Source organism: Salvelinus fontinalis, chromosome 36 (genome assembly GCF_029448725.1).
Source record: "Salvelinus fontinalis isolate EN_2023a chromosome 36, ASM2944872v1, whole genome shotgun sequence".
In the NCBI taxonomy this organism is placed as follows: domain Eukaryota; kingdom Metazoa; phylum Chordata; class Actinopteri; order Salmoniformes; family Salmonidae; genus Salvelinus; species Salvelinus fontinalis.
The window spans coordinates 13934697-13958377 of record NC_074700.1 but is presented as its reverse complement, the minus strand read 5'-3'; the positions used below and the strand labels follow the sequence as shown (position 1 = coordinate 13958377).

Sequence of the window (23681 nt, the reverse complement as noted above, 5' to 3'; positions counted from 1 at the left end):
GGTGACGGCTGCAGTGCTGTGCGAGGCTGCTGCCATGGTTACCAGGCACGCTCGAGGGGGTGGGGGGGGGGGGGTGTAGTGCTCCATGTGAGTCAGTGATAATAGCTGCCAGGCCGGAAGCCCACAGGACATAGCAATAACACAGCACTGTTATAGCCAGCACTAAATTAACTACTGGAGACTGGTGACAGCACTGTTATAGCCAGCACTAAATAAACTACTGGAGACTGGTGACAGCACTGTTATAGCCAGCACTAAATAGACTACTGGAGACTGGTGACAGCACTGTTATAGCCAGCACTAAATAGACTACTGGAGACTGGTGACAGCACTGTTATAGCCAGCACTAAATAGACTACTGGAGACTGGTGACAGCACTGTTATAGCCAGCACTAAATAGACTACTGGAGACTGGTGACAGCACTGTTATAGCCAGCATTAAATAGACTACTGGAGACTGGTGACAGCACTGTTATAGCCAGCACTAAATTAACTACTGGAGACTGGTGACACAGCACTGTTATAGCCAGCACTAAATAGACTACTGGAGACTGGTGACACAGCACTGTTATAGCCAGCACTAAATTAACTACTGGAGACTGGTGACAGCACTGTTATAGCCAGCACTAAATAGACTACTGGAGACTGGTGACAGCACTGTTATAGCCAGAACTAAATAGACTACTGGAGACTGGTGACAGCACTGTTATAGCCAGCACTAAATAAACTACTGGAGACACAGCACTGTTATAGCCAGCACTAAATAGACTACTGGAGACTGGTGACAGCACTGTTATAGCCAGCACTAAATAGACTACTGGAGACTGGTGACACAGCACTGTTATAGCCATCACTAAATAAACTACTGGAGACACAGCACTGTTATAGCCAACACTAAATAGACTACTGGAGACTGTTGACACAGCACTGTTATAGCCAGCACTAAATAGACTTTTGGAGACTGGTGTCACCGCACTGTTATAGCCAGCACTAAATAAACTAGTGGAGACTGGTGACAGCACTGTTATAGCCAGCACTAAATAAACTACTGGAGACACAGCACTGTTATAGCCAGCACTAAATAGACTTTTGGAGACTGGTGTCACCGCACTGTTATAGCCAGCACTAAATAGACTACTGGAGACTGTTGACACAGCACTGTTATAGCCAGCACTAAATAGACTTTTGGAGACTGGTGTCACCGCACTGTTATAGCCAGCACTAAATAGACTACTGGAGACTGGTGACACAGCACTGTTATAGCCAGCACTAAATAGACTACTGGAGACTGTTGACACAGCACTGTTATAGCCAGCACTAAATAGACTTTTGGAGACTGGTGTCACCGCACTGTTATAGCCAGCACTAAATAGACTACTGGAGACTGGTGTCACCGCACTGTTATAGCCAGCACTAAATAAACTACTGGAGACTGGTGACAGCACTGTTATAGCCAGCACTAAATAGACTACTGGAGACTGTTGACACAGCACTGTTATAGCCAGCACTAAATAGACTTTTGGAGACTGGTGTCACCGCACTGTTATAGCCAGCACTAAATAGACTACTGGAGACTGGTGACAGCACTGTTATAGCCAGCACTAAATTAACTACTGGAGACTGGTGACACAGCACTGTTATAGCCAGCACTAAATAGACTACTGGAGACTGGTGACACAGCACTGTTATAGCCAGCACTAAATAGACTACTGGAGACTGGTGACACAGCACTGTTATAGCCAGAACTAAATAGACTACTGGAGACTGGTGACACAGCACTGTTATAGCCAGCACTAAATAGACTACTGGAGACCGGTGACACAGCACTGTTATAGCCAGCACTAAATAGACTACTGGAGACTGGTGACACAGCACTGTTATAGCCAGAACTAAATAGACTACTGGAGACTGGTGACAGCACTGTTATAGCCAGCACTAAATAAACTACTGGAGACACAGCACTGTTATAGCCAGCACTAAATAGACTACTGGAGACTGGTGACAGCACTGTTATAGCCAGCACTAAATAGACTACTGGAGACTGGTGACACAGCACTGTTATAGCCATCACTAAATAAACTACTGGAGACACAGCACTGTTATAGCCAACACTAAATAGACTACTGGAGACTGTTGACACAGCACTGTTATAGCCAGCACTAAATAGACTTTTGGAGACTGGTGTCACCGCACTGTTATAGCCAGCACTAAATAAACTAGTGGAGACTGGTGACAGCACTGTTATAGCCAGCACTAAATAAACTACTGGAGACACAGCACTGTTATAGCCAGCACTAAATAGACTTTTGGAGACTGGTGTCACCGCACTGTTATAGCCAGCACTAAATAGACTACTGGAGACTGTTGACACAGCACTGTTATAGCCAGCACTAAATAGACTTTTGGAGACTGGTGTCACCGCACTGTTATAGCCAGCACTAAATAGACTACTGGAGACTGGTGACACAGCACTGTTATAGCCAGCACTAAATAGACTACTGGAGACTGTTGACACAGCACTGTTATAGCCAGCACTAAATAGACTTTTGGAGACTGGTGTCACCGCACTGTTATAGCCAGCACTAAATAGACTACTGGAGACTGGTGTCACCGCACTGTTATAGCCAGCACTAAATAAACTACTGGAGACTGGTGACAGCACTGTTATAGCCAGCACTAAATAGACTACTGGAGACTGTTGACACAGCACTGTTATAGCCAGCACTAAATAGACTTTTGGAGACTGGTGTCACCGCACTGTTATAGCCAGCACTAAATAGACTACTGGAGACTGGTGACAGCACTGTTATAGCCAGCACTAAATTAACTACTGGAGACTGGTGACACAGCACTGTTATAGCCAGCACTAAATAGACTACTGGAGACTGGTGACACAGCACTGTTATAGCCAGCACTAAATAGACTACTGGAGACTGGTGACACAGCACTGTTATAGCCAGAACTAAATAGACTACTGGAGACTGGTGACACAGCACTGTTATAGCCAGCACTAAATAGACTACTGGAGACCGGTGACACAGCACTGTTATAGCCAGCACTAAATAGACTACTGGAGACTGGTGACACAGCACTGTTATAGCCAGCACTAAATTAACTACTGGAGACTGGTGACAGCACTGTTCTAGCCAGCACTAAATAGACTACTGGAGACTGGTGACACAGCACTGTTATAGCCAGCACTAAATTAACTAGTGGACACTGCATGGATACGTAAACAGCCTTGCTGGTATGCATGGCTAGTCTGTCTGAGCAGAGTTTTATATCTGAACTAGTCACACGTGTCAACATGTCTGTTAGAGTTTCTGAGTATGTACGTTATGTATTTCTGAATGTACGTAATGCTTTCATCAAGATGTAAGTGAGTGTACATATGTATTCATGTTCTCTGACCGTGGCCATATGCTGCTCTTTCATGTGAGATGTTTTCATGATGTAATGTCTGACTATGATAATCATTTACGTTGTCTGATCCATCCAACCGTTTCCTGTGTCCCCCTTTCAAATGTTGAGGAGTCTAGTCATGGTAATAAGTTCTAACTTGCTCCATCTGACTCTGTGTGTCTGTAACGGCTCTCGTCGGAATGAGTGGACCAAAGCGCAGCGTGGAAAGTGTTCAGGATTTTATTGATCAAAGAAACACTCGAACAAGTAACAAAACGAAAGCGAACAGTTCTGTCAGTTAAACAGATACTAAACAGAACATAACTACCCACAAAACACAGGTGGGGAAAAGGCTGCCTAAGTATGATTCCCAATCAGAGACAACGATAGACAGCTGCCTCTGATTGGGAACCACACTCGGCCAAAAACAAAGAAATAGAAAACATAGAATGCCCACCCCAAATCACACCCTGACCTAACCAAATAGAGAAATAAAACGGCTCTCTAAGGTCAGGGCGTGACAGTCTCCATTCCTCTCCTGGGGTATAGAGGAGGGGTTCCAGGCCTTAGAGGACTACCAGGAGACCCTCTCCACCATGAAGGCATCCAGGATCATCAGGACCTTTGAGAAGGAGGTGGAGCGTTGGGAGCGCTGCCTCTCTCTGGTGCTGGAGTTCATGGAGGTGGTACTCAGTGAGGATACAAATACATGCAGAGAGAGACACACACTAACACATGCAGAGAGAGACACACAAACACATGCAGAGAGAGACACACACAAACACATGCAGAGAGAGACACACACAAACACATGCGAAGAGAGAGACACACACTTTATCTCTCTCTCTCTCTCTCTCTCACCTTCTCTCTTTCTCTCCTTTCCTCACACATTCTCCCACATTCTTACACCCTGACACAGATTTTGGAAGCTCTTGGGAGTCAGGAACATAACACAGGAACAAAGTGTGGGCCTTCATTTAAGTTGTATACTCTTCTATTTACAAACAACCTTTCCCATCAACTCACAAACATTCACAGAGTCCTCTGACGCCCATATCCTGAGTACACATAAAACACATTGAGCACAACATAAAACATATTGATCCAACCTGAAACACATGGAGAACAACGTAAAACATGTTTGCTCGCTTAGTTCTGATCAGCTGTCTAAACAGAGTGGTGTTTTAGCAACATCTATTGTGTGCGGCCGGGTGTAAACACACCTGTACCACGTTTAGAGCGAGGTTCAACCCGTCTGTTTCCTATCTTCTCGCTGTGTTTCTCTCTCTCCCTTCTCTTTCTCTCTCTCATTCTTTCTTTCGCTGTCTCTATCTCTCTATATCCTCTCGGCTTTCTTTTATCCGTTTTTTCTCCTTTTCTTTCTCTCTCTCTCTCTACCGTGTTGGGCCAGTAACCGGAAGGATCGAATCCCCGAGCTGACAAGGTAAAAATCTGCCGTTTTGCCCCTGAGCAAGGCAGTTAACCCACTGTTCCCCGGGCTGTCTGATTCAGAGGGTTGGGTTAAATGCGGAAGACACATTTCAGTTGAATACATTCAGTTGTACAACTGACTAGGTATCCCCCTTTCCCTTACGCCTCCTCTCTCTCTCTCTATTTCATCCCTCTCCTCTCTAGAACATGTTCCTGTGCGAGGACATCCGTAAGCAGCTTCCCAGAGAGTCCACAGAGTTTGGTGACTATCATGGACCGATTGAACAAGGACAATCCACCACTCAGGTACCCAATGGGGTTGAATGGCAGGAACCCGGTATCCAAGAATTACTGCCCAAAACCACTCCCTTTTCCTAGTATAAATAACTGCGAGAAAACTGTAAAGTATAATAAATTATTTATGTGAGCAGCATGGCGTGAAATGGAACTGTTAAATTATTTGCAATGTGTAAATCTGGCTTCTCTACGGCCTCTGCATGATGAATCAACGCTCAGGGTGGGACAGACATCTCAGTATGGAGCACACTTCACAATGCACTTCACAAACCCATCATCTCATCACGGGAACTTTTCTCTTGTGACAGGTAGGTAGTCTATGCTACAGTAATATAAAGACTGAATGCACGTCTCATTTACCCATCTCCATCTGGCTTTCACCTTCTTTTTTTATTGTAAAGATTTTGTATTTTTTTTTGCAGCTGCAGAGTTTTAAAACTGCCTATCACTCGAATATCTTTGCTTTAAATCATTACGCGCGCGAGCCCTCTCTCGCAGTCTCTCTCTCTCTCTCTCTCTCTCCATAACCTCCATTCAAATTGCATCCAAAATAGATAACCCTGTTCTAGATAACCCTGTTCTAGATAACCCAGTTCTAGATAACCCAGTTCTAGATAACCCAGTTCTAGATAACCCTGTTCTAGATTGATACTGTATATAGCCCTATATATAGATGTCCTAGTCTACCTCTTTCAGGTAATACATTTAATGCAGTATTAGCCTCTTATTTAGCTAATTAATGATGGGTTATGCATAATAAGCTTTGAAAGTATAGCCTCTGTCTCTTGCACAATATGCTAGCAGCTGTGCTCCGCTGGCCTCTCCTTAACAAATGCTCCTTAGCTCTTGGAGTCCCATGCAGGAAAAACTAGACTAGAATAGCTTGCTGGACATATTTTTTTGGGGGGGGATTTCTTATAACAATAGACTATTCAAAAAGGGATGCAAGCTATTGTTTGCTGAATGTTAAGTACAGCAGCCAATAGAACTCACAGGAAGCTTGAAAGAAGAGCGAAAGCGCGATGGATGTAGGCTATAGCAGTTATTTCTTCCCATAACCATCAATCTTCGTGAAGAAAAGTGAAAGCCTCCTGCATCTAATTCTAGTTCTACATTATTCAAGGATGTCATTAGAATGATGAAGATGAGGACAACGAAACCTATGTAATTTAACTGTTGAAAGCGAGGAAGGAATGAAGCAACAATAGAGAGAGAAAGAGGAGGTAGGCTAATAACATCAGGGGAAATATTATGAACGGTATATATGTGTCAGCCTACTAATTATACAAATATGTCCTATTAAATCAAATTCGCTAGCCTATACTTGTAACTTTCTAGTCTGCATGTGCAGCACCAGAATCGAATGTTCTCTCCCTGCTTTATCATGGTTTGAATGATGTGCGTAATTCCAGTCCATATAATACAGTATAATACAATACAGTACAGCAATACAGTTCACACAAAAAAAGATTAGCCTAATGGAGCTAGTTTCATTTATTTACCCAAGAGAGCATATAGCTAGCTACATCTGTGGGCTTTTATGTTTATCTGTCGTGCGTAATGTGCAGTAGCCTATATCATATATGTATTGGATAATGGCACAATCATTTGGGCTCTTTTGGGCTTGTGCTCATTAAATGTCTTTAATGTAGGCCTCATAAAATGTATCCCATATATGACTCCTCAGGCTCAGGTAGCATTAGGGTTGATGCAGCTGTCAAACTTTTTCAGGATCTGAGGGCCCTTGCCAAATCTTTTCAGATTCCTGAAAGGGAAGGTGTCATTGTCGTGCCTTCTTCACAACTATGTGTGTGTGGACCATGTTAACCTGTCTAGGATCAGCGTGGCGCTAGCGGCACACCCCCCCCCCCCCACTGAAAAACCAGTGCCGCGAAATTCAAAAAAAATATTTTTTTTAAATATTTAACTTTCACACATTAAAGTCCAATACAGCTAATGAAAGACACAGATCTTGTGAATCCAGTCAACATTTCCGATTTTTAAAATGTTTTACAGGGAAGACACAATATGTAAAGATGTACATCTATTACCTAAAAACACATTAGCATAATCCACCGTCTTTTATTTGTCCACCAACACCAGTAGCCATCACCAATTCGGCTAAACTAAGATATTTATAGCCCCTAACCAACAAAAAACTCATTAGATGACAGTCTGATAACATATTTATGGTATGGGATAGGTTTTGTTAGAAAAAAGTGCATATTTCAGGTAGACTTCATAGTTTACAATTGCACCCACCATCACAAATGGACTAGAATAATTACAATGAGCAACGTGTTTACCTAACTACTAATCATCAAACATTTCGTAAAAATACACAGCATACACGAATCGAAAGACACAGATCCTGTGAATACAGACAATATTTCAGATTTTCTAAGTGTCTTACAGCGAAAACACAATAAATCGTTATATTAGCTTAGCACATAGCAATTAGCAGCCCAGCATTGATTCTAGCCAAAGTGAGCGATAAAAGTCAACATCGCCAAAAGATATTAATTTTTTCACTAACCTTCTCAGAATTCTTCCGATGACACTCCTGTAACATCACATTACAACATGCATATACAGTTTGATCGAAAATGTTTATATTTAGCCCCCAAAATCATGGTTAGACAATGTGAAATGTAGCTCAGTTGGTCAGAAAATGTCCTTGCGCCACTTAGACAGTGATCTACTCTTATACATAAATACTCATAAACGTGACTAAAAAATACAGGGTGGACAGGGATTGATAGACAATTTAATTCTTAATACAATTGCGTTATTACATTTTTTAATTTATCCTTACTTTTCAATACAGTTTGCGCCAAGCGAAGCTACGTCAAAAAACATGGCGTCCTAAGCCACTAAAATGTTTCGACAGAAACACGATTTATCATAATAAAAATGTCCTACCTTGAGCTGTTCTTCCATCAGTATCTTGGGCAAAGGATCCTTTCTTGGGAGAAATCGTCTTTTGGTGGAAAGCTGTCCTCTTGCCATGTGGAAATGTCAACTGCGTTCGGGATGAACTGAAAAGCGTGCCCAACTTTTCACATCGTTGCAAAAATAAATGTCCCAAAATCGCACTAAACGGATATAAATTGCTATAAAACGCTTTAAATTAACTACCTTATGATGTTTTTAACTCCTATAACGAGTGAAAAGATGACCGGAGAAATATAACAGGCTAAACTAACGCTTGGAACAAGTGCGCGCCGGTGTCCTCTTGGCTCATGACGCAGCTCCCAAAGAATGACTAGCTTCAGGGTTTTTTCATTTGTAGGGCCTGTGAACGCGCAATCGACCCCGTTGGAATCGTCATCACGTAAAGGCATCCAGGGGAAGACGTAAGAAGTGTCCGTATAGTCATAGCAACGACAGTGCCCTTTTAAATGACTTCAGAACAGTGGCCAACATTTCTCAAATCTGACTCCATGTCAGGGAAATTGCTGTAGAATGGGCTCTGTTCCACTTAGAGACAAAATTTCAACTCCTATAGAAACTATAGACTGTTTTCTATCCAATAATAATAATAATATGCATATTGTACGATCAAGGATTTTGTGGGAAGCCGTTTAAAAAATTAGCCAAATTAGCATAAGTAGTCTAAACAGCGCCCCCATCCCCAACAGGTTAATTCCTTATGTGGACACAGAGGAGCTTGAAGCTCTCGACCCGCCCCACTACAGCCCCCGTCGATGTAGATGGGGGAGTGATCGGCCCTCTGTTTCATGTAGTCCACAATCAGCTTATTTGTCTTGCTGATGTTGAGAGAGAGGTTGTTGTCCTGGCACCACACTGCCAGGTCACTGACTTCCTCCCTATAGGCTGTCTCATCATCTTCTGTGATCAGGCCAACCACGGCCGTGTCACCAGCAAACTTAATGATGGTGTTGGAATCATTCGAGGCCATGCAGTCGTGGGTGAACAGGGAAAAGGAGGGGACTAAGCACACACCCCTGAGGGGCCCCGTGTTGAGGGTCGGCGTGGTGGATGTGTTGTTGCCTACCCTCACCACCAGGGGGTGGCACGTCAGGATGTCCAGGATCTTAGTGATGAGCTTGGAGGGAACTCTGGTGTTGAACGCTGAGCTGTGCTCGATGAACAACATTCCCAAATAGGTGTTCCTCTTGTCCAGGTGGGTGAGGGCAGTCTGGAGTGCAATAGAGATTGCGTCATCTGTGTATCTGTTTGGACGGTATGTGAATTGGAGTTGCTCCAGGGTGTCTGGGATGATGGTGTTGATGTGAGCTATTACCCGACTTTCAAAGCATTTAATAGCTACAGATGTGAGTGCCTCGGGGCGATAGTCATTTATACAGGTTACCTTGGCGTTCTTGGGCAAATGGACTATGGTGATCTGCTTGAAACATGAAGGTATTACAGACTTGGTCAGGGAGAGATTGAAAATGTCAGTGAAGACACTTGCCAGCTGGTCAGTGCATTTTCTAAGTACTCATCCTGGTAATCCATCTGGCCACACAGCCTTGTGAATGTTAACATGTTTAAAGGTCTTACTCACCAGCTACGGAGAGCGAGATCACACAGTCGTCTGGAACAGCTGGTGCTCTCATGCATGGTTCAGTGTTGCTTGTCTCGAAGCAAGCATAGAAGGCATTTATCGTGTCTGGTAGACTAGCATAACTGGTTAGTTCGCTGCTGGGTTTCCCTTTGTAATCTGTGATAGTATGAAAGCCCTGCCACATCCAACGAGAGTCATAGCCAGCGTAATATGATTTGATTTTAGTCCTTTATTGGCACTGCCTGTTTGATGTTTCGTCGGAGGTTGAAGTGGGATTTCTTATAAGCGTCCAGGTTAGAGTCCCACTCCTTGAAAGCAGCAGCTCTAGACTTTAGCTGAGTGTGGATGTTGCCTGTAATCCATGGCTTCTGGTTGGGATATTTCCATACGGTCACTGTGGGGATGACATCGTCAATGCACTTATTAATGAAACCGGTGACTGATGTGGTAAACTACTCAGTGTTATCAGATGAATCCCAGAACATATTCCAGTCTTTGCTATCAAAGCCCTCCTATAGTTCAGGCTCGGATACTGTGAGGTTCTGGCATTTAAGCGGTTTTTAACATGTTCTACCCAGAGTAGACTTTGTCATTGCGCTAACGCTAGTTAGCAGTGGCTCACCAAACTACATAAAAAATGGTTTTCACGAGTTCATCTGACTCTGGGTAATAATTTTTTACATTTTTTATCTGTTGTGTCTGGTCATATCTATGTTTTTCTGATGTGTGTGTACGTGTGTGTGTGTGTGTTCATGCATACGTGTGTCTAGGCCTGGCTGTGTGACTTGGAGAGGACCATGCACTGGACATTGAAGGACTCTCTGAAGAGCTGTTCCATGGCCCTAAAGAAGATGACTGGGAAGAGAGACAAATGGGTCAAAGACTGGACAAGTCGGTATTCTCTCTCTCTCTTTCTCTGTGTCTCTCTTTTTCTTTCTCTATCGCTCTCTCGCTTTCTCTCACTCTCACTCTCCCTGATACACTCTCTCTGCTCTCATTCTTCTCTTCCATCCCTCACTGTGTATGTTTGTCCTTATTGAACACTCACTGTCTCTGTGTCTCTCATTGTCTCTCTGTGTGCCTTCTGTGTGATTCTGCAAAATTGAAGTCAAAAACAAATGTCCACCTAAAATGTAACTTCATTGCTGTACTCTTCCTGTCCAGATGCTGATCACAGCCAGTCAGATCCAGTGGATCGCTGACGTCACCACATCTCTCCTCACAGGCAAGGAGAGAGCCGACAAGTCTGTCCTTGAAGAACAGGTCAGAGAGAGCGAGAGAGAGAGAGAAGGGCTGCACTCTGTTAACAATACGTCATTACGAGTGGTGAAACTCTACTGCTGGAAGTAGACTCCAAGAGTATGAGTGATGAGGATGTGCAACAGAGTAGGTCCTGTCACCGTCCCTCACTGAGCATGAACCAGGCGTGCGCTCAGCAGGACATTCAGATAGAATTACACTATGTGGAACAAAAATTCCTCTCTGATATGTAGAAGGAGTCACTTCTGCTCTGTGCGTGGCATTTTTATCTGCAACGTTTGGCTTCTGAACGTGGCCCAGGGACCTTCTGCACAACAACACTAGCGCCTGTCTGACTCTTTAACCTTTGACCCTTTGAGCCCTGCCCGTCAGTTGTCCATGCTGCACCGTTACTCTGACGCCATCCGGGGGAACCTGTCCAAGATCCTGCAGTTAAAGATCGTGGCGCTGGAGGTGCACAACCATGACATCATCAACAAGCTGGCCAAGTCGGGCTGTAACCACATCAACACCTTGGACTGGCTCTGCCAGCTCCGCCTCTACTGGGAGAAGGTACGGAAAGGTGGATGAGAGGAGGTAGAATAAAAAGCAGGGAGAGGGATGAAAGCGTTTCCTGTTTATAGGAAGTGTCAGACCAACACACACTTCCTGTACAGCTATGGGTACAGGACATTAGCAGATGTTAATGCGAGTGTAGCAAAATGCTTGCTCTTCTAGTTCCGACAGCGCAGTAATATCTAACAAGTAATCTAACAAATTCACAATAACTAACTATTATACACAAATGTAAACGAATTAATAAGAATACGTACATAGAAATATGTGGATGAGCGATGGCTGTGCAGCATAGGCAAGATGCAGTAGATGGTATAATATACAGTATATAGATATGAGATGAGTAATGTAGGATATGTAGACATTATTAAAGTGGCATTATTTAAAGTTACTTGTGATACCTTTATTAAATCAATTTATTAAATGTATTAAAGTGACCTCGCTGTTTTTAACAAACATAATCGATAATATTTCAACCGGACCGTAACCTATTCAATAAGAGAGAAAAGGAAAATGGAGAACTCCACTCTCGCGCGCAGGAACTATTCAGAGGACACCTGACTACTTTTGAAAAATCTAGCTCATTTTTCAAAATAAAAGCATGAAACTATGTCGAAAGCCTGGTCACAGCCTGAGGAAGCCATTGGAAAAGGAATCTGGTTGATACCCCTTTAAATGGAAGAAAGACAGGCCAGGAAACACAGATTTAAAAAAAAATATATATATCACTTCCGGGTTAGATTTTGTCAGGTTTTCGCCTGCAGAATCAGTTTTGTTATACTCACAGACAATATTTTGACAGTTTTGGAAACTTTGGAGTGTTTTCTATCCTAATCTGTAAATTATATGCATATTCTACGATCTGGACCTGAGAAATAGTCTGTTTACCTTGGGAACGTTATTTTTAAATAAAATACAAAATCTGACCCCTAGCGTCAAGAGGTTTTAACTTGGCTTTCGAAGACCTTAGAAAGGCAGGGTAGAATAAATATAGGTCTGTAACAGTTTGGGTCTAGAGTGTCTCCTCTTTAACCTCTAACGAGCACCTACCCCGGGTCCGGGAGCACCCCCCACCCCCCCCCACACTGATTAGCATCGCTAGCATAGCGTCACAATTAAATAGTAGCATCTAAATATCATTAAATCACAAGTCCAAGACACCTAATGAAAGATACAGATCCTGTGAATAAAGCCACCATTTCAGATTTTTAAAATGTTTTACAGGGAAGACACAATATGTAAATCTATTAGCTAAACACGTTAGCAAAAATCAACATTTTTCTTGTCCACCATTTTCTCTCAACACCAGTAGCTATCACCAATTCGGCTAAACTAAGATATTGATAGCCACTAACCAAGAAAAAACCTCAACAGATGACAGTCTGATAACATATTTATGGTATAGGATAGGTTTTGTTAGAAAAATGTGCATATTTCAGGTATAAATCATAGTTTGCCATTGCAGCCAGCATCACAAATCTCACCAAAGCTCCTAGAATTACTATAGACAGCAACGTGTATTACCAATTTACTCATCATAAAACATTTCTTAAAAATACACAGCACATAGCAATGGACAGACACAGATCTTGTGAATTCAGACAACATTTCAGATTTTCTAAGTGTTTTACGGCGAAAACACAATAAATCGTTATATTAGCATACCACATACGCAAACGTTACCCGAGCACTGATTCTAGCCAAAGAGAGCGATATCATATCATCGCCAAAATATATTAATTTTTTCACTAACCTTCTCAGAATCCTTCAGATGACACTCCTGTAACATCATATTACAACATACATATACAGTTTGTTCAAAAATGTGGATATTTAGCCATAAAAAAACGTGGTTATACAATGAAAATAGTAGCAAAACAAGCCTGGAATTGTCGGTCGCCATCTTTGAGTGATCTAGTTTAACCTGTCTAGGATCAGCGTGGCGCTAGCGGCACACCCCCCCCCCCCCCACTGAAAAACCAGTGCCGCGAAATTCAAAAAAAATATTTTTTTAAAATATTTAACTTTCACACATTAAAGTCCAATACAGCTAATGAAAGACACAGATCTTGTGAATCCAGTCAACATTTCCGATTTTTAAAATGTTTTACAGGGAAGACACAATATGTAAAGATGTACATCTATTACCTAAAAACACATTAGCATAATCCACCATCTTTTATTTGTCCACCAACACCAGTAGCCATCACCAATTCGGCTAAACTAAGATATTTATAGCCCCTAACCAACAAAAAAACTCATTAGATGACAGTCTGATAACATATTTATGGTATGGGATAGGTTTTGTTAGAAAAAAGTGCATATTTCAGGTAGACTTCATAGTTTACAATTGCACCCACCATCACAAATGGACTAGAATAATTACAATGAGCAACGTGTTTACCTAACTACTAATCATCAAACATTTCGTAAAAATACACAGCATACACGAATCGAAAGACACAGATCCTGTGAATACAGACAATATTTCAGATTTTCTAAGTGTCTTACAGCGAAAACACAATAAATCGTTATATTAGCTTAGCACATAGCAATTAGCAGCCCAGCATTGATTCTAGCCAAAGTGAGCGATAAAAGTCAACATCGCCAAAAGATATTAATTTTTTCACTAACCTTCTCAGAATTCTTCCGATGACACTCCTGTAACATCACATTACAACATGCATATACAGTTTGATCGAAAATGTTTATATTTAGCCCCCAAAATCATGGTTAGACAATGTGAAATGTAGCTCAGTTGGTCAGAAAATGTCCTTGCGCCACTTAGACAGTGATCTACTCTTATACATAAATACTCATAAACGTGACTAAAAAATACAGGGTGGACAGGGATTGATAGACAATTTAATTCTTAATACAATTGCGTTATTACATTTTTTAATTTATCCTTACTTTTCAATACAGTTTGCGCCAAGCGAAGCTACGTCAAAAAACATGGCGTCCTAAGCCACTAAAATGTTTCGACAGAAACACGATTTATCATAATAAAAATGTCCTACCTTGAGCTGTTCTTCCATCAGTATCTTGGGCAAAGGATCCTTTCTTGGGAGAAATCGTCTTTTGGTGGAAAGCTGTCCTCTTGCCATGTGGAAATGTCAACTGCGTTCGGGATGAACTGAAAAGCGTGCCCAACTTTTCACATCGTTGCAAAAATAAATGTCCCAAAATCGCACTAAACGGATATAAATTGCTATAAAACGCTTTAAATTAACTACCTTATGATGTTTTTAACTCCTATAACGAGTGAAAAGATGACCGGAGAAATATAACAGGCTAAACTAACGCTTGGAACAAGTGCGCGCCGGTGTCCTCTTGGCTCATGACGCAGCTCCCAAAGAATGACTAGCTTCAGGGTTTTTTCATTTGTAGGGCCTGTGAACGCGCAATCGACCCCGTTGGAATCGTCATCACGTAAAGGCATCCAGGGGAAGACGTAAGAAGTGTCCGTATAGTCATAGCAACGACAGTGCCCTTTTAAATGACTTCAGAACAGTGGCCAACATTTCTCAAATCTGACTCCATGTCAGGGAAATTGCTGTAGAATGGGCTCTGTTCCACTTAGAGACAAAATTTCAACTCCTATAGAAACTATAGACTGTTTTCTATCCAATAATAATAATAATATGCATATTGTACGATCAAGGATTTTGTGGGAAGCCGTTTAAAAAATTAGCCAAATTAGCATAAGTAGTCTAAACAGCGCCCCCATCCCCAACAGGTTAATCAATAGCTAATCATATACTTAACTAAAAAATACAGGGTTGACAGGAATCGAAAGACAAATTAGTTCTTAATGCAATCGCTGATTTATATTTTTTACATTATCCTTACTTTTCAATACAGGTTGCGCCAAGCGAAGCTATAGCAAACAAGATGGCGACATAAACGTTTAACATTTATCGACAGAAACACGATTTATCATCATAAATTGTTCTTACTGTGAGCTGTTCTTCCATCAGAATCTTGGGCAAAGAATCCTTTCTTGGGTCTAATCTTCTTTTGGTCGAAAGATGTCCACTTGTCCGTCGAAATGCCCACTAACCTACGACCGGGAGCCCGAAATGTGCCCAGCGCATCAAAGTGCACAACAAAGCAATGTCTCAAAATCGCACTAAAAGGATATAAATTGCTATACAACGGTTCAAATTAACTACCTTATTATGTTTTTAACTCCTATAACGAGTAGAAACATGACCGGAGAAATATTACTGCCTACACTAATGCTTGGAAAAAGTGCAGGTCGGTGTCCAACGCGCGCCCGGTGCATCTGGAAAAGAGTTCCTACCTACAGGTTTTTTCCATTTATAGTGGCTGTGATTGCGCAATCGATACCGTTCAAAGCGTCATCACGTAAAGGCATCCAGGGGAAGACGTAAGCAGTGTCCGTATCCTCATAGCAATAACAGTGGCCTTTAAACTGACTCCAGATCAGGGGCCAAAATGTGTGAAATCTGACTCCATGTCAGGGAAATTGCTGTAGAATGAGTTCTGTTCCACTCAGAGACAAAATTCCAACGCCTATAGAAACTAGAGACTGTTTTCTATCCAATAATAGTAATAATATGCATATTGTACGATCAAGAATTGAGTAGGAAGTCGTTTCATCTGTAGAGACAATTATGCTAATTTGAAACAGCACCCCCTATAGTCGCAAGAAGTTAAAGAGGGGGATGACCGCGGCAGCTTTCCATTCTTTGGGGATCTTAAACGATACGAAAGAGAGGTTGAACGGGCTAGTAATAGAGGTTGCAACAATTGCGGCGGATCATTTTAGAAAGAGAGGGTCCAGATTGTCTAGCCCAGGTGATTTGTAGGGGTCCACATTTTGCAGCTCTTTCAGAACATCAGCTATCTGGATTTGTGTGAAGGAGAAATGGGGGAGGCTTGGGCAAGTTGCTGTGTGGGGTGAAGGGCTGTTGACCGGGGTAGGGGTAGCCAGGTGGAAAGCATGGCCAGCTGGAGAAAAATGCTTATTGAAATTCTCAATTATTCCGAATTTATCGGTGGTGACAGTGTTTCCTAGCCTCAGTGCAGTGTGCAGCTGGGAGGAGGTGCTCTTATTCTCCAAGGACTTTACGGTGTCTCAGAACTTTGTTGAGTTTGTGCTACAGGCTGCAAATTTCTGTTTGATAAAGCTAGCCTTTGCTTTCCTAACTGCCTGTGTTTATTGGTTCCTAACTTCCCTAAAAAGTTGCATATCATGGGGGCTATTCGAAGCTAATGCAGTTGGCCACAAGATGTTTTTGTGCCGGTCAAGGGCAGTCAGGTTTGGATTGAACCAAGGGCTATAACTGTTCTTGGTTCTACATTTGTTGAATGGGGCATGCTTATTTAAGATGGTGAGGAAAGCACTTTTAATGAATAACCAGGCATCCTCTACTGACGGAATGAGGTCAATATCCTTCCAGAATACCCGGCCAGGTCGATTAGAAAGGCCTGCTCGCTGAAGTGTTTTACGGAGCGCTTGACAGTGAAGAGGGGTGGTCGTTTAACCGCAGATCCATTACGGACGCAGGCAATGAGGCAGTGATTGCTGAGCTCCTGGTTGAATACAGCAGAGGTGTATTTAGAGGGCAAGTTGGTCAGGATGATATCTATGAGGGTGCCCGTGTTTACAGATTTGGGGTTGTACCTGGTAGGTTCATTGATCATTTGTGTGAGATTTAGGGCATCTAGCTTAGATTGTAGGACGGCCGGGGTGTTAAGCATGTCCCTGTTTATGTCACCTAACAGCACGAGCTCTGAAGATAGATGGGGGGCAATCAATTCACATATGGTGTCCAGGGCACAGCTGGGGGCAGAGGGTGGTCTATAGCAAGTGGCAACGGTGAGAAACTTGTTTCTGGAAAGGTGGCTTTTTAGAAGTAGAAGCTCAAATTGTTTGGGCACAGACCTGGATAGTATGACAGAACTCTGCAGGCTATTTCTGCAGTAGAATGCAACTCCGCCCCCTTTGGCATTTCAGTTTGTCCGTGATGTGTATGCCGAGGAACTTAAAACTTTCCACCTTCTCCACTACTGTTCCATCGATGTGGATGGGGGGGATGTTCCCTCTGCTGTTTCCTGAAGTACACGATCATCTCCTTTGTTTTGTGGTGAGAGGTTATTTTCCTGACACCACACTCCGAGGGCCCTCACCTCCTCCCTGTAGGCCATCTCGTTGTTGTTGGTACTCAAGCCAACCACTCTAGTGTCGTCTGCAAACTTGATGATTGAGTTGAAGGCATGCATGGACACACAGTCATGGGTGAACAGGGAGTACAGGAGAGGGCTGAGAACAGACCCTTGTGAGTCCCCAGTGTTGAGGATCAACGTGGTGGAGATGTTGTTTCCTACCCTCACCACCTGGGGATGGCCCTTCAGAAAGTCCAGGACCTAGTTGCACAGGGCGGGGTCGAGACCCAGAGTCTCGAGCTTAATGACGAATTTGGAGGGTACTATGATGTTAAATGATGAGCCGTAGTCAATGAACAGCATTCCTACATAGGTATTCCTCTAGTCCAGATGGGATAGGGCAGTGTGCAGCATGATTGCGATTGTGTCGTCTGTGGACCTATTGGGGCGGTAAGCAAATTGAAGTGGGTCTAGGGTGACAGGTAAAGTGGAGGTGATGTGATCCTTGACTAGTCTTTCAAAGCACTTCATGATGACAGAAGTGAGTGCTACGGGGCGGTAGTCATTTAGTTCAGTTACCTTAGCTTAGCAGTGGGCACATCTCAGAGTTCACCCTATTCCCTATATTGGTGGTTTTCAAACCTCTCCTCTGTGAACATTTTGTTGCAGCCCAGATCTAGTTCACCTGATTCACCCGATTAAGGGCTTGATAATTAGTTGACAAGTTGAATCAGGCGTGCTAGCTCTGGAATAGATCAAATACATGGAACTGCTGGGGTTTGTAGGTACACTTCTTTTCACTTGTGTTTGCCATAACCAGCGCCTTGGAGAAGAAGCACTGCTACGCACAAGGCTTCTACTTATTTTCCCCCGTCTCTCTCCCTCTCTCATCCTCAAGGTGTTATAGGACCCTAACCACAGCCCTCCACCTCCATCAAGGGGACACTCCTAAAATACAAATAATACCATTATAGTGCGCTACATTTGACTGTAGCAAGCCTTCGGTATTCCATGAATGTACTAACCTTTGACCGTCCTCTCCAGGTGTTACGTGACCACGGCCCTCCACCTCCACCGAGGGTGCTTTCCTAAAGGAGCAGGGAAGACTGTGACGTCACGGACCTGGGAAAGGCTCTGGGCGTGTATGTCATCGTGGTCACCTGCTTCAAGTCCATGGGACGTATATGCTCTGGACTGGCTCAGGTGACGGACCGTAAAGAAACAGATATATTGGTTTCCCAGACACAGATGGAGTCTGGTGCAGGACTAAGAAGCATGTTCAATGGAGATTCGCCATTTTAGGTCTTTTTTAGTGCAGAATTAGGCTTAATCTGTCGGGGAAAGTAGCCTGTATAGTACGTCTTAGGTATTGCATACCTGATGAAAGTCTTGATTGGGTAATGCAAAAAAGTCTGTGTTATACAGAAACACAATTTACAGATCAGTTAAAAAATAGTTATATAGAGCACTGTTGAAAATAATGCCCAGCTATAATAAAGTATCTATATGTTGTGTCTCTAGACGGGTGTGTGGGTCTGTTTTGATGAGTTTAACCATATCAACATTGAGGTGTTGTCAGTGGTGGCTCAGCAGATCCTGTCCATCCTGTCTGCTCTGTCTGCTGGAGTCACCGGCTTCATCTTTGAAGGACGAGAGATCCGCCTGGTCTGGTCCTGTGGCATCTCTTTATCGCCATGAACCCTGGTACAGTAACTTCACATATCGGTGTATAAATGGAACTGTAGCCTTGCACAAATCTCTCGTTGATTCATGTCATGATTTACTCTAGCTGATTTTGTGTTTGAGAGAGACAGATAGACAGGGAGAGTGAAAGAGGGAGAGGGGAGAGAGCGAGGGAGAGGGGGGAGACCCAGATGGGAAGACAGAGAGTAGGAGATATAGAGAGATAATGTGTTATTAAGTCTGTTTTCATCTCTAGGCTATGCCGGTCATACCTGACGTCCATGTTCAGGCCCCTCTTCATAATGATGCATGACCCCTGTTCGGAATGGGATTCAACAACTGCAAGGTAATAATATAAGGGTTAGGGAAAGGAGTTTTCCCTGAACAAGAACAACTCTGGGCTCTTCAGTAGCTCCTAACCTCATTTGAAGTATTTCTAGAATGTAGTGACCTTCCAGGATAAAACTCTGGGCCTTAGGGTCGCTCCTGTTCTGACCTATGGAGTTTTTCCTGACCATAGGACGTGTAGTGTTTCCTGCTCAGTCCACAAGAAAAGTCCTGGAAACTGTGATACTACACGGTAGAACTGTTCCACTGTGGGGAAAAGCCTACTTGCCCTCTGTACCTGTTCATACAATGAGTTAGACACTATTCATACACCATATCATTTTTGTCAGTTTAATGATTAAACTGGTGGTAGGAATATTTGGAACACTGTTCACTCTCGATGCGTGGGGGGTTCTAAAGGATATCTGGTGGAGTTATCTCTGGCGCGTTAATGAAACGTAGATGTTCCTTTAATGTTGTGAGAGCGAGGAGAGCGAAGCAATCATCAGATGAGATTGAGTTCCCATGGCACTGATAGATAGATAGATAGATAGAGATGCACATAGTCAAGACAAATCTGATGGATATGACATCCACCGTCCCCGTTAATGCTGCGTCTCACAAAGCTGACGTTACAGGATATGGATTTTACACGACATGATGATGACACACGCTCACAGGAAAAAAGTAAGACCGTGGACACACGCGAACGAATGAACGCATGTACTGTACGCACACACAGTAACGAACACACACAAACAAATTAACAAACACACACACACACACACACACACACACACACACACACACACACACACACACACACACACACACACACACACACACACACACACACACACACACACACACACACACACACACTCACACACACTGCCTTCGTTCTGAGATGAGTGTCAGTGGGGTTTGGAGCAGGGCCAGGATGTTATGGGATTAGCTAGTGGGGCTCCATTTGGATGTGATGGAGGCATTGCATCATGACATATACACACATACTGCTGAAGGGACCCAGAGCCGGAGCAGGTTTAACACTGACTCACAGGGGGGGGGGGGGGGGGGGGGGAGGGGGGGTGTTTACTTGCTTCCGCAGCGTGTGTTTAACGAGATTCTAATTCACTTCTGCATCACAGCACCCTTCTACCTGAGCTACAACACTAACCTCTGACACATCCCTGAGGCTTCAATACCAACACGCATACACACACACACTCCAAACTTTCACAAAACTTAACGATGACACCCTTCGTTAACCTTCATCAAACTTCTCAGATACACCCCCCCCCCCCCCCCCCCCCCCCCTCCACCACCCCAACGCTGTTTGGTGTGGTCTCCTGTGGGGAACAGTAATTAGCTGCCAGAGAGAGAATAGGGGGTGTTAACTGAACACCACAAATAACAGCAGAAGAACAAGAGGTGAGAGAGAGACCAGAACACAACACAAGCACTCCAGCCCTGGCACAGAGGGAGGGAGGTAGAGACGGAGGGAGAGAGACGAAGGGAGGGTGAGAAGGTGGAGAATAAGGAAAATGTAGAAATGGAAGGAGGGAGGAGAGGCAGATCGACAGAGAGAGACAGGGACTGGAGGAAGAGAGAGATGTAGTTCACGCCTGCTTTAAACCACTAACTCCCCAATGCCAACCCACCAAGCCCAATGCCAGCTGAACCCAGGCCCACATACATACGCCTCAGGTCCCCTTGTTGCACTGCCACACGTGGCACACACACCCTCTCTCTCCCTGACACACACACACTCCCTCTCTCCCTGACACACACACCCTCTCTCTCCCTGACACACACACCCTCCCTCTCTCCCTGACACACACCCTCTCTCTCCCTGACACACACACCCTCTCTCTCCCTGACACACACACCCTCTCTCTCTTTGACACACACACACACTCTCTCTCCCTGGCACACACACACACCCTCTCTCTCACTGCATGTGTGTCAAAGAGATATTGTCCCTGTCCCTGCCATCACCATCAGAGCCATGCAGAAATAACCCCTATGTGCTGGCAAGAGGCTTTTTGGCCTAGGTGTTTGGCCTACTTTGGTCTGCTTTGGCCTGTTTTGAGAGTGCGGAGCGAATTCTGTATTCTGTGAGCTGGAAAAGACAGGAAAGAGGATTTACTTCCCGTGAGCCCATCGTCTGCTCTGCCTAGCATGACAACGCTGTGTGTGTGTGTGTGTGTGTGTGTGTGTGTGTGTGTGTGTGTGTGTGTGTGTGTGTGTGTGTGTGTGTGTGTGTGTGTGTGTGTGTGTGTGTGCCTGTCCGAATGCATGTGTGTGTGTGTGTGTGTGTGTGTGTGTGTGTGTGTGAGTGCGAGTGTGTGTGTGTGTGTGTGTGTGTGTGTGCGTGCTTGTGTGCATGAGTGGCTGTGTGTCACCGAAGTGCATGAAGGGAGTAGTGATGAGAACAAACTGACATGGTAACCCAGGAGCCCTCCATACTCTCACTCACACACACATGCTGACACACACACACACACACAAAAACACACACACTACGGTACACTGTCACTATCTAACTCATACACTTACTCAAATACACACACAAACCCACTGACAACCCAGCAAACCGGGAACAGTCCCAGAACATAAGCTAAGGTTCCCACTAAGTTATAGTTAGGGTTTTATCAAACATTAGAATGACATCCCAAAAACCTTTTAATAAATGTTATTGATAGCATCAGACTTTTAATCTGAGGGTCCAGGGTTCATGTCCCTGTTCAGGTAGTATCATTTCCTCACGAGTGGCGCAGCAGTTTAAGGCACTGCATCTCAGTACTAGAGGTGTCACTACAGACACCCTGGTTCGAATCCAGGCTGTATCACAACCGGCCATGATTGGGAGTACCATAGGGCGGTGCACAATTAGCCCAGCGTCGTCTGGGTTTGGCCGGTGTAGCCCTTCATTGTAAATAAGAATTTGTTCATAACTGACTTGCCTAGTTAAGTAAAAAAAATATATATATACTCAATTTTGTTTATGTTTTAAATTAAATATCATTGGAATGCTCTTCTAACCTCTACTTAAATGTTATTCACAACATCTCCAACAACCACCACAGAACATTCCCCAACCTTCTCATTAGGTTTCCACTTAATGTAATAGCACAATGTACCAGTAATGTTTTACCAGCAATACCAAATTGGTTCTGTGAAAGTTCCCAGAACGTTTGTTGGGTGGCGGCAAATGTTCTCAAAACTGTCCAGTCGTACTGATGATTATAGAATGTTTGTATAAACATTCCTAGAACACATTTAAACATGCAAAAAGACGTTCACCTGTTGTTACAAGAACATTCCTAGAACACATTTAGTCTGTTCTTCAAAGTTTCCCAGAATGTTTCTTTAGGTTGTGGGAACATTGTGGGGATATGAATAGACATGTTCCCATAACACTAAAACGGTCTTGTTTTTCCTGTGATGTTGCAGAGTGTTGGCAGAACAGCCTTTCTGAGTTCTTTAAAGGTTCCCAGAACATTTCATTAGGTTGTGGGAACAGTTTGGGTACATTACAAGAGATAGCTTACCAAAACACAAAATATGCTCAGTTGTGATGACATTCATACAATGTTTATATTAGGTTGCACAGGACATTCATATAATGTTGTAAGAACGTTGACAGAACACCTGGTCTAAGTTCTTTAAAGGTTCCCAGAACTTTTAATTAAGTTACGGGAGTCGTCTTGGATGTTGAATGAAATGAAACATTTGGGGAACTTTTAAAGAACAAACAACATGTGTTCTAGGAACGTTCTTGCAACATCCGGTGAATGTTTTTTGCACCCTAAAAGAAACATTGTATATTTATCAGCACAGCTGGTCAGTTTTTGTGTTTTGGTAACATATCTTTTGTGATTTCCCCACAATGTTCTCACAAGACTGTTCACACAACCTAATAAAACATTCTGGGAACCTTTAAATAACAGATTAAATGTGTTCTTGGAACATTCTTGCAACATCAGGGGAATGTTTTGTATAAACATTCTATAATCGCCAGCACGACTGCACAGTTTTTGTGTTATGAGAACATTTG

General features: G+C 43.4%; 1 pseudogene; it reads left to right on the top strand.

Annotated features, from left to right (window-relative positions):
* The window catches only part of LOC129835426 (dynein axonemal heavy chain 2-like), a 214451-nt pseudogene that overhangs the window by 132768 nt on the left and 58002 nt on the right, over positions 1 to 23681 (top strand).